The 12753-nt window shown below is 37.2% G+C and overlaps 1 protein-coding gene across 6 annotated transcripts in view; it reads right to left on the bottom strand.

Moving 5' to 3' along the window:
• The window catches only part of LOC108037909 (cyclin-dependent kinase 14), a 107253-nt gene that overhangs the window by 73621 nt on the left and 20879 nt on the right, over positions 1 to 12753 (bottom strand). The window contains exon 1 of one of the 6 annotated variants that reach the window (XM_044457533.1): positions 1108 to 1218. The exons of 4 other annotated variants lie outside the window; for them this stretch is intronic. The gene's annotated coding sequence lies outside the window, so the exon portion shown is untranslated. Of the gene's footprint in view, positions 1 to 1107; positions 1219 to 12753 lie in introns of those variants that run through there. One more of the 6 variants, XM_044457535.1, reaches the window with a different exon arrangement.

Here is a 12753-nt window from a genome sequence, read left to right as displayed (position 1 = left end):
TTACAAGTCGTTGTGATTATCTTTAATAGGTCTATTTCTATTCTCTCTCTTTTATTCTTGGGGCATTTTTCATTCAGCTTCTTCGCCCACAGACACAAGTTCATTATCACGATTATCTCGCATTGCCGCCAAATGTTTACACTTCAAAGTCACGCACCGCCTTGAACTCGAACGAATTATGATACACATTTATTTTTGGTACAGTGGTCACCTAAGCAGAAGTGTTTACATTTTATGTGTCATTTTGATAAGCTAATTTTTCCTACAATTTTTGTACTTGTACCAAAAATAATAGTGCTAGTCTATTTTAAATTCTGTGTCTATAAGATACAAAAATGATTTAGGGTATTTCTTTAGAAATTCAGTTAGCATCAGTAAAATCTAATAATTTATTATTATCAAATATACAGTTGTAAAATAATTAACACTTTTAATTAACTGTGCTAATTGTTATTCATTAGGGCTTGAAGCATTTCACATTGTGCTGTATAATACTATCAAAACTTTTTTTTCCAGTGACCACTGTGTTTAAGTTTATTATTGAATTGGATCTCGTTAAACTGTGCGAATCGTAATTGCCAAAAAAAAAATATGAAGAAAAAAACCCAAAGATAGCAATAATAATAAACTGCTCGGTCTCAAAAATAACCTTCAGTTTTGGTTTCCTTTTCGCAGCTGAACGCACTTCAACCCGTGCAAAGCCTCGCAAATAAGCGGAATTCAAATAAATGTGGGGGTGCTGGTTCGCAAGGGGTTAAGCCGGGGGGCTCTGTGGGGGTTAAGGGGGTGGAAGAGCGGACCCGAACTCGGACTTCTAATTGAAACTAGAGACCGCATATCGTTGGGGTGAGCACTTCGCGGCTCCGGCTGCTCAAATAGCAAACAATTCAAATAAACAAACACAAAACACACGAGGCAAATAAATAAATAAGCTACACACATAACACACGGCGACAACAACAACAATAAGGGTGCACAAATTATTAAATATGATTATTATATTTATTGCTCTCCATTATTGTTGTTTTCGCTTGTTTGTTATTTAAGCTGTGATTTATGAGGCTGCGACAAAATTTCAAAATAAAAGCCAGCAGCAATGTGACGTACAATATTTGCAGTTTGAAAGCCACTGGGCGAGTGAAAGAGAGCGGTAGATGGCGCGCGAAAGAGACGGGGATAGAGGGAGCGAGCGAGAGCGAAACGTCAGCCGCGGCGAACGTACGATTGTGAACTAAAAGCACGGAAGCAACACCAGCGATACAGCAGCAACATCTCAGCAATATCGCAGCTACACTAGCAACATCGCAGCGACAGCAGCAATAGTACGCCAGCAACATGCAGCAACATTTCAGTTGCAGCGGCAATATCGCAGCCACAACAGCAGCAGGAATTGCAGCAGCTGCGACGCAAGCAGCGAAGTCGTGGTGAGTTTTCCACGACGATTTTCGCTACTATGAAAATTCATTCAGGCACAAAAAAAAGAGGGAAATAAAAAGAAAAGCGCAGCCGGCAAAGTTTGAACAGCTGAAGACGAGCTTTGCGTTCCGGTTTATTTCGCTCCGCTCGGCTTACGTCACAAACAACTACAGAGAACAGAAAACAGAAGCCATAAATGCACAGGGAAAAAATTAACTTTTAAAATATTAATCTATAATATATTTAAATTAAATTAAATGTCAATTAAATATTGAGTATATAAAAACTGATAGAAAGGTATATTTATAAAATAAAAACAATATTTTTGTAGCTTTTGAGCTAAGTATTGAAAAAAAGGTTTAATTTTTTTTATGATTAATATATGTTTTTAACTCTTGATTACAAAATAAGACCCTATTGATTTTAAAAAGTATTGAAACTATGAAAAAACTTGGTGAGTTTGTTTTCTTTCTGACCATTCAGCACCCAAAACAAAGCACAACAAAATCAAAAAGTAAACAAAATAAAATAATGAAAACAAAACATAAGAGAAGAGAAAAGAAAAGAAATAAATAAATGAAACAGAGAGAAAAATGCTGATGTAGCTGCTACGAGGAAGTGTTGGCGAAAATAAATAATTTAAGAAACAACCCATTGTTTAAATGCAGCAGTGGCCAGAAGCATGAATCATCGCCAAAAGAAGAGGGAGAGGGGGCTACTCAAAGAGAAAGAGAGGGGGCAACACCGAAAGAGGGAGACAAGTGCAAAGGCATCCACAACAGAGAATCGGAGAAAAACGAGTATCCAATGAAGGAATGTGGCCACGCAACAAACAAATGAGAGAATGAACAAAACTCTCTCAAATAAGTTAACTTCCACAACATTTTCACCACTCCATGTGAAGAGAGAAAGAGAGGGCTGAGGGGTTGGAAAGAGAGGGAAGACACCCAATGAAAGAGAGGGGGCTTCACATTGGGGCATCGCATATTTGGTGCTCTATTTTAAATTATTAATGAGCGGCTTGTTCAGTTATTAAAAGCCTGGGAATATCACAGAAGTCTCCCCAAAAGAGAAGCATTCTCTCTCTCATCTCCCCCTCTTTCTCTGACCATTTCTCCCACTCTCTGGGCAATTCCCCAGCGAACAAATTCTCAGCGTAACAGGAGCCAAGCAAAAGGCCCAAATTCCCCACCAACAAAAAATTTGATTATGTTTAGCCCTCGGTTTCCTGAGCTTTGTTGGCAATAAAAAAAGGTAATGCTTTCCCAAAAGAGGATCCCACTTAGGGATAGGTAATGTTTTTCGGGTGATTCCTTAAGTACATTTATCAATAGGTATCACTAAAATTATACTGAATACTTATTATTTTGATTGGCTACCCTTTAAGGTCCCCCCTTTATTTTAAACATTTTTCATTTCGCAACTCTTTTTCCCCCCACAAAACACATTGAAAGCCATGTAAACATGTCAAACCCTAGCGGCTACCCATTTTCTACACCCTCGACACACGAACCCTTATCAGGAGTTGCCGCAAAAAATATCAATCATTTCCACCGAGCTGACTTTTCACGCAGGACCTCTCCTTTGCGCCGTCCATTTCAATTACCCAAAACCGGGCTAATTTGCATTTGGATCGCCCTGAGGCCTGAAAATTCGTACCGCAAAAACCGCACCTGGAAAAACTTTTGCGGCTGCCATGCGAGGAAAAATAAATGTTGTAGTCATGGTGCTCCTTGTTGTTTGAGGGCCCGAAAGTGTTGCATTTGTTTAGGCCGGCGAGACACGCACTCCCCCATCCGAGAAATCCTGGCGACTCCTCCTCGATTTTCCCCCGGAAAATGCCTTCTCCTGCCCCTTTTGTTTTCCTGACTTTTCCCCCAGGTGACCAAAAGGCGGAGCAACAGTCGCACAGGCTGAGCAAACAACAGTAGGCTAAAAATTGCGTGTGAAATGGTTTTAACTTTTGCTTTTTATCTCCAGTGTTGCAATGGCACGTGAGGGTCCTTCGGAGTGGGTCCTCAGAAGTTACGCATACGCCGTGTTAACCGATTCATGCTACCAGTTACCAGTTTATTCTGCTTTTTATTGTATGCTCTGAGCTGGAAAACCGACAAAGTTTCCTACGCTGCGAAAATGAATGCTAAATTGGGAGATTTTCGAAGTAAATAGATTCACAAAATGACAACAATTTTTAAATTTGTAAATATCTTTAATAATGTAAAGATGGTAACTGTAACTTTATGCATAACAAAATTTGCTAACCTATTTTGATTTGAAAATTCAATTAAATAATTTTAAAAAACTAAGAAAAATGTTGATTGTTTTGCCAAGAATGTTTTGTTTTTCTAAGGCTCTAAAAATGTTTATATTTTCAAAAATAAGATAAATAAATATATTATTTTTGAAAATAAATTCTCCTTGTGCACCTGCGTGTTCTCAGGCAGCTTTTCCATCTTTTTCCCAGTCTTCAACAAAAAGTAAATCTTCTTTTCTCTTGTTGTTTTAGTTGACATTCTATTTCTTACTTTGCGTAGGTAAATTTAATGGAAAACGACGTGCTCTTCCTCCATTTCCTGTCATGTAGCACAAACTTTTAGCACTGGAACTGTATTTTATTTGAAACCGAAACGGATTAAGGGCAAAAGAAAAATAAACTCCTTCGATAAACGAAACTGGGCAATCAATTGGGAATCGGGGGCGGGTGTGTGTGTGTGTGTGTGTGTACCAAGGAGGCGGGGCAAATGGACCGGCCAACTTAATTGACTTTTGAAGTGACTAACCATCAATCCTGGACCCAAACACCCACCCACACCCACATCACATGGGGAACCCATAAAATCATTTAAATAATAAATGCTGCTAAAAGTTTATTCGGGCAAGCTTAGCATGTAATCAAAGTTTGGCTAATGAAAACATTTGCAAAATGTTTGCCCCAAATTTCCTTCCTGCTCGTTTCGTCCTTACTTTATGCATGTGGGTCCATAAAATCAATAAACTTAAATAACTACAAATAACTGAGAAATTGGGGCACAGCCCAGAAAAGAGGATGGGGCCCAAATGCAATTACCTCCCACGTAATCCTCCCTTTCCACAGGATTTTGTGGAGGCTGCGATGAGCTGCAATTTCCCACACGTTAAGCTTTCGTTTTTTTTTCCCCAATATATACAAACATATTTGCTAATGAGATGGATTAAGGACCAAAAAGTTGTGGACAAAGTTGACCGTCCACTTCCCCAACCCGATAAAACCGCAATATAATTCATGTTTATGTCAGCCAAATAAATATGCTAAATAATGTTTGCTTGTGTTTGTTGTGGTTTAGTTATGGCTTTGCGAGAGATGAGGAAGGAAATTGACAATTTCCTGTGGAGAGAGTTTCAGCGAAGGGCATTAAATCGGATTTAAATGTGTGTGGGAAATATAAACCAATTAAAGGCCTCGGATTCGATTAAAATCTATTCAAACATGAACTAAAAGGTTGGATAAAGTTATTAAAATTTGAATAGGGGTTCAAAGGATAGTTATAGAAATATTTTTGGTTTTTATTGCAGGGATTACCTTTTTTTTAATCGTTACAAAGTGTAAAGAAAAAGTATTATAATTTCATTTATTTTGAATCGGGATTTTTTGTTAAGTCAGTAACTTAGCTCTCTTGACGAATTCCAAATTCTATTTTGTAAACAACATTAAAAACTAGCAAAACAACATTAAGAGAGGAAAAGTTCACACATTCCCCAAAACCAATAAAATCGCAACACCCTTCAGATCATTAAAACCCGAGCAACTCAATCGTAGGGATAATTAAAAATCCCCCTCGACAAAGTCGGTTTATAATGTCATAACATTCGGAATACGCCACATACGCCGCACATTGATTTCCTGCCCTCGATTCCTTATCCAAAACAGTCCCTAACATTTCCCCCTTGAATAAACCAATCGACCATGAACTGCCCCTCTTTCAAAGCCCCTCGGATCCCCCCTTTCCCATCCCACGCATATATATATGCCCCTCCACATATTCCGGCAATCAACAATGAGCGAAGCACAAACTTCCGGTCTCACTTTCATTCAATTCTGCCTGCAGTTTATTGCAATAAAAAAAGAAAAAAACAAACGGAAAAAATCGCATAAAATGGAAAACGTTCTCGGTTCCACTAAAAAGGTCTATAAACATTTTGAGTCATCAACTTGACTTCTCTTTTTTTTTCGCCGCGAGAAGAGTGAGAACCAATTTGCAGCTATGCCCAAAAAGAAAACAAAATTAAAGCAAACAAACAGCACGCACAAGCATTTAATGGAGGCCAGAATGTGGGGGAAAATCGCAGTTGATGATGATGGAAAAAAATAGGAGGACGAATCTCACATGTGCGAGTTTTGCAGCGAATCGAATTGGAATAAAATGGGAGAAACGGAAATCATTTGCCGTGGAAAGTGGCAAATGTCTCAAGTGGTTTAATTGCCCACAATCCGACAGATAGTTTTCACTTGCACAAAACTAATTTGAGGGCACAGCTCTCGAGTGGAATTAAATATATGAAAAATAGGGGGAGAGATACTTGATGAATGTCTCAAGTGCTTCAATTGCTGGCTAATTTGCTATAGATAAAATGATAGGACATATAACACTATAAAAAATAAATTAATTATTAGAAAACCCAATAATATTAAACAGAAATAATTAAATATTTGTATAATATTATAAAAACGGTTTTCTGTAAAATACCAATAATAAAGGCCACACGATAAAAAGCACATACCGAAATTTCCATAAAATTCATTTCCATATAGATTGCCTAAAACTAATTAAGCAACAAATATTCGGTGCGAAAATCTAAAACAACAACTCTAGCCGAATATTGCATAATTTTATTAGACAAGCAAACGAAGTTTGAAAGGGATTTTTTAGTTGAAAATGTTTTATATAATTTAATTGCCTGCAAAGATCTGCAAACATAATTTTGCCAAACTAATTTGAGGTCCAACTTCGTGGGACTTGTCTTGCAGACTAGTGTAAAGTTTAGTTCACTTTAAAATTTGCATAATTAGACAAAAGAGTTTGACTAGAGAGTTGAGCCCGAGTCCTTGCAAGGAAATGAACTTCCTTTTTAGCCATCTACCCTTTTATCTCTCTCCTCTTCAAACATTTTCCATTTTGCATTCTGTTTATTTTGCGATTGAAGATGCAACTTTTGTGGCTCACAAATCTTTTTTGTTTCTTTGTGTCTGCTGTTGGGGAAGCAGAACTGCAGTTTTGGTTATTTATTTATTTGGCTTCGGGTTCGCTCTTTCAGCTCAGCTAACACAAAACTTGGCTGCCTGCAGAAATTATGTATTTCTCGAGTTATGAAATTTATTAGCCTCAAATGCTACAGTCCCATCTTTCTAGTTTTAATTGGAAGTTGCTGCACATTTAACAAAATTTCTTAAAACAGCAATTTCTCAGAATATCTTCTGTGTTTGCTTTGCTTTGTCGTTTTATTTTGATTAATGGCGATGCGAGAACCAAAACCTAAACATTTCGAAAGGGAGAGGGAAGTCGAGGTACATGGGATTTCGAACAACAGGAGTTCGCATAGTTTTGATGTTATTGAGTTTTCAGGTTGATTAGGTCTCTTCAGAAAATGTTTGGCTCGGATTTAATTAAGTTATTTCAGGTTAATTATAAAGCAAACTTTGCGGTGATGTCATCAATGCAAAAGGCATTGATTTAATTTGCGTAGCCATTTGAATACATTTAAGCAGGCAGTTCGTTTGTCAGAAGTTAATTAAGCAACCGAAGACTGATGAAGAATGTATGTAAGTAATTCTTCATTTCCTTTATGCAGCGAAGGGAATTTTCTCTGGCCATTCAACAATGAAAAACTCCTGGCGAAAAAATGGAATAAAAACAGGACATGCAACCATGGCAATCCTGTCGGCAGGCGGTGAGCAAATTAAAACGCTTCGCAATGCACAAAAGGGTTAAATGGCTTAAACGCTGCCAGGGCGGTGGGCGTCGGGGGCGTGGCCATTGTAAAGGCCAATAAAACTACGTGAGTAATGTGGCAAATGGCGGCAGTCAAGCGAGTTGCAGGCCATAAATTGATTGAAGCAAAGGGGAAAATTGATATAGCAAAAGGAAGTGCAGGCAAAAATTTTAAGAGAAATATGCATAAGAAAGGTGGTACACGTAAAAGAAATACATAGCAGTTAAAGTGTTTATTTTGAGGTATCAACTTATCTGTCTCCAATTAAATTAAGATGTATTGATCTTGACTTTAAGATATCAACTTTTCTATTAGCTAAGATGCATTTAAATATTCTTTTAAATTATGTAAATAGCTGTTATGGCTTTTAAAAATAATAAAGTACTTAAATCTTTTAGTCATACATATAATTATTTTTGTACAACATATTTATTTATGATAATTATGTTTCTAGTGTGTAGGTACACAATTTTCTTTACCTGCAGTTTGAAAGACCCCAAGCAGTTGGAAAAGCGAGAACAAGGCAACACCAACTGCCCAACACGTTACTTTATGTGTGCGATACCGAACTGAGCCCACGTGGCGTATGAGTGACGTGAATTTATGTAAGCTGTCTGGGGCAGGAAAAGCGGGGGAAAAGCGAAGGAAAACTGCTTAACTTGCCACACGTTCTAATCAGTGAATGCAACTGCAAACATTTTGTTTGCCTGCTGCCCAAAGTTACTTCACCCGGGGAGAGTGGAGAACCGGTTTCAGTTGCAGTTGTTCACCTTCAGCGTCCTTTAAGCCAGTTCAAAAAGAGAGTGACATCGGGGGGAGGGGATTGTTCTGGGGACTGGGTGCTATGTGGACAGGGGGAGGGCCCTCCGCCCAGCCAATGTTGCATGCCACACAAACCCAAACCGAAGTAAACCAAACACAAAACGAACCAAACAACCGACAACCGACAACTGAGAACTGAGAAGCGAACCAAAACAACAACGGCGAGAACAACAAAAATAAACCCAACGAGAAGAACAACAAGAAGTGTTTGGAATGCACAATTGAAATTGAGATTTATGTGGCCATCAGATACCCTGTACGAAAAGGTAAGTGCTGCAAGTCAAAGGGTAACGAATCTAGGGAACATCTTGGATTCACTTTAAGACTTCACCTGCGTTAGACAATTTTGAAAATAAATTAAATATAGATATTTGTACTTTAAAGTTGTAAAATGGGACATACATTAATAATATCGCAGTTCTTATTTTGTTTTCTAAATTAATTTAATAAAATGACCATTAAATAAAGAACATACAAGACAACAATATTTAGTTATTTTCAATAGCCTCGACTTAAAAATCCAAAACCAAGGCGATCCATTTTTTATTTGCATCTTATATTAACATAAGAAAACTAAAACCAAGGCAATATATTTTTTAGAAAAGATTTGGATTTGATAAATAAATTATTTGTGGCACCTCTGTTTGCACATATATTTTGTATCTTAGGTATTTTTTCCACCCAAAATACCCCTCGAAATGTGCAGATACCCTGGAAGTCACAAATCAGCGACTGCATTGGCCGAATGCCTGGCAAGCTGCTGCCGTTGGTAACTGCTGGCGCACAGCTTGGAAAACTCAGGGAAAATGCGGTGGAAAAACTGGGGAGGGAGGGAGGCACAGCTGGGAATGACTATGTATGTGGGTAAACCAGTTGAGTGGCGATTCTCATTCCGCTGTCAATTCCAAACTCCCAAATCGGTGACACAACAACAATAAGGCACTTCAGTTTGGTGATGGAAAGGCGGGAAAAGTGGGCTGGAAAATGGGTGGCGTTGGTGGGTGGCGGAAAAAGAGGTACACCGTCGGCAATTACAATTCAATTAATGCGCTTAGTGCAATTCTTCTTCGCCTTCATTCCTGCATTCTTCGCCCACTTATGCCCACTTATACTTCTTTTCGCAGTATAGTAAACACATGATAAGAAGCAGAAAAATTGCTCAAGGAGGGTGGGGCGGAAAAAGGGGGTGGGTTGAAAACGAGGAAGAGGCGGGATGAGTTGGAGTCCAAGAACTTGGAAATTTAATCGCCGCCGTACAAAGTTAAACGACCGCGCAAGTTGCTTAAGACGCAAGTCGTAGACATGGAAAAGTGGGCTGGTGGGTGGTGGGAGGTGAAGGCCAGGCGGGCAAGGGGCGTGGCATTTGGCAGACTTCGTTGTAATCAGCTCATGTGTGAGCGTATTGCTTTCGCTAAGAGCCCTAGCAAATATTAACCCTTGGTAAACCCTTCGTAAAATCGTCATAAAAAGTACAATTTCTTTAAATGGCATTTCTGTTATTAATATCATTAAAGCATTGCGTTATTTTGATAATGAAAATGTACTGAAATAAAATATTAACTTAGTTATTATAAAAACCTATTTAATTGTTTTAAACCCAATAAAGCGAAGGATATTTTTTAAAAATTCTAACAGAAGAATGCATATTTTAAATGAGTTAAATAATGTTTGTAGTTTAAAATGTATTTGCAACGCTTTATAATATTTCCAATATTTATAAATACATTTTGAAGTTGAACTAGAAAATCAATTATTTTAATAAATCTTATAAGTCGTAAGTTAAGGTTAAGGAAAACCACTTCCCACTCTCAATTTCTTCCTACTCTCCAGTTCTTAAATTCCAATTTACATTGCATCCTTATAGGTGCCTACATAGCTTTTTCTTCTTCATTTTCCCCACGTCATGGTGTTGTTTTTCAGGTTGTTAAGGGGCGCAGAAGGGCGGAAAGGGGTCTTTGTCCGTACAAGAAAAGGCAGCGATTGCACAATGAACGGTTTTAAATTGCATTTTATTTAATTAAGCTAAAGGCATAAAAGAAGAAATTGAGACAGGGAAAGTCGGCAAATATTCTTGAGAAGTTTCCTTTATTTTCTTTAAACAAGAGAAGTTCCACAACTTCTTTTGAACCTGCAAAAGATTTGTTTTGTGGGATCGCTGAATTTGCTTTCAACTGCGCAGAAAGTTTATGGGGAAAACAAAGTAAAAACTTGATGTGAACCAGTAATAGTCAACAATGAATTAACAATGTCTGCAAGAAATCATTTCGTACTTATTTATTAAAAACGAAGGTTGTTATAAGTTAATTAACTGGATAATGCAGCAAAATTAATGGCAATCTATTATTAACTTTCAAGTCAAAGTCTTTTATTTTACAATCTGTATTTTTCTAATTATTTGGGCCAATCTCCTAATGGTCCTTAAGTGTTATAAAAATCATCTTTACTTTGTCCTCTTCATTCTATTTATTTTTTGCCAAAACCTCACTAATTAGCAAACAAAATCATTTGCCCATCTAACTTGGCAAGAAAGAACTTTTCACAAAAATCCTCTTGTTGTATTACACTTTAAGCAAATAGAAATGCGAGCATGTCCTTTTCTCGTCCTCTTAGTTTTTCTTCTTTTCCTCTCAAAGGTCGCGTTAGAAGAGACGAGTCCCCGAACTAGCGTTAAAGTTACATAATAAAACTAATAATAATTATCAACGCCATTGTCAGGACATCAACAGAACAGCAAAACCAAAACAAACAGAGAACAGGCGAATAAAAACCATAGAGTAGAGAATAGAAAGTTGGGAGTAGATGGAGGGATTCGGATGATAAACACAGGGAGAAAAACTATCGTCTTTTCTTATTTAAACATTACAATTGAATTGAATTGAAATTGAACTATTCCGCAAACTATCAAAAAACCAAATATCTGATTACTTTAGAATTCAATATTCATATCGAAACTTTCCGAAACCTATTTATACAGATAGACATCCATTTGAAAGAATTATAAACCTAAAACCAATTTAAGTTTTGTGTAACTATATTGTTTTTTAAGCTGAAACCTAAAAGTGTATTACTTTTTCTTTAATTTACTTGGATATTTTTCCTCTGTACACCCACTAAAACCAACTTTTCTGTTGTTGGTGTTTGGTGACATGGTCTGAAAGAACAACAACTAGAACAACTAGGAAAAGCGAACCGGCAGCAGTTACACCATTTGCTTGTTGTTGAGGTCCTGGCAAAACTCCCTTTCCGATTGTTGCCTTTTCTCATTTCATCTGAGGAGGCTGGGGATCCCGATTCAGGATGGCTTCCATTCCGCCTGCCCATCATCATTGTCATTGTCTCCTGGCAACCACAACCAGAGAATCGGCCACAATGAGCGGCGCAAATGGCAGTCAGGACAATAAAATGTCATAATGAAAGTTTTCTTTTTTTTCTTCCTTTTTTGAAAGCTATAGAAAGAGCGAAGGCGAACGCGACGAACGATATTTTGGAGAGTTATAAATGGGACAGACTAATGGGTTTGTTGACTGGTCTATATGGCGGTTATGGCCGACTATTATTTCGCGGGTTAGTCTCATTTTTCTGGGCAAGTTTGTCCTTGACAATGGACTGGAAAAGCTTACCAATTGGTACATTTATGAAAAATGATGAAGTAGTTCAGATACGCCAGGGGTTTAAAAACTTACCTAAAATGAAAGAAGAGATACAAAAAAATTAAAATTATTATACAAATTAATAGCTCTAAAAGATAAAACAATTTTATAGAACTAAAAAAAGGGTTTTAGGATTAAGAATAAAGGTCAAAAAGTTGTATTTTAAATTAAAAAAAATCATGAACGGCATTAAGAGCAAGTACAAGAGCTTATATATTTAACCTTTTTTTAATTGCATGTATGTGTTTATAAAACTGTCAAAAGATTACACAAAAATACCCCAACCAAATATGTAAAATTAATCTTCTCAATTAATTAATTAAATTTAATTTACATTTTATGTATGATTCGCTCGATTTAATATAACTGCAATCTGCTCTATTTTCATGACAATGACATTGTCGTCATTGCGCATTGAAAGCATTTTATTACAGAACAAAAATGAAATTACTTAACCCTAATTAGTATTGGCATGACAGTAAGTAACCGGAGCTGCAACTGCTACTGCTAACTGTGAAATTTTCGCAGTTGATTAATAATGAAAAGGCAAGCCAAAGTTTAGTCATGCAACACGACTTGCAGAAGTCTTCTTTCCGCAGCTAACCTTCAGTTTTTGGCTTAGTTCGTCTTCGGGTTTTTCCTCTCGAGTGTTGAGAGTGGCGTTCCCAAGTCTGGGACTCTGCCTTCACATCAATTAGTGGTTTCATGTTGTGCATGACAGGCGAAGTTGCTCTCAAGATTTATACGAAGCATATGTATAACTTCCTCTACGATTCACAGCTATCTCTTTCAATACACTTAGCAAATTTAATGGCCCAGAACTATTCTTCTTTATAATAGCAAACATTTTTGTGAATTTTACTGTATATTATTTCTGATTTGTTTAAGTTGCCCAGTG

The sequence above is a fragment of the Drosophila rhopaloa genome, unplaced genomic scaffold (assembly GCF_018152115.1).
Source record: "Drosophila rhopaloa isolate 14029-0021.01 unplaced genomic scaffold, ASM1815211v1 contig_163, whole genome shotgun sequence".
Classification (NCBI taxonomy): domain Eukaryota; kingdom Metazoa; phylum Arthropoda; class Insecta; order Diptera; family Drosophilidae; genus Drosophila; species Drosophila rhopaloa.
Note: the sequence above shows the minus strand (reverse complement) of the source record. Positions and strands in the feature narration are given on the sequence as shown.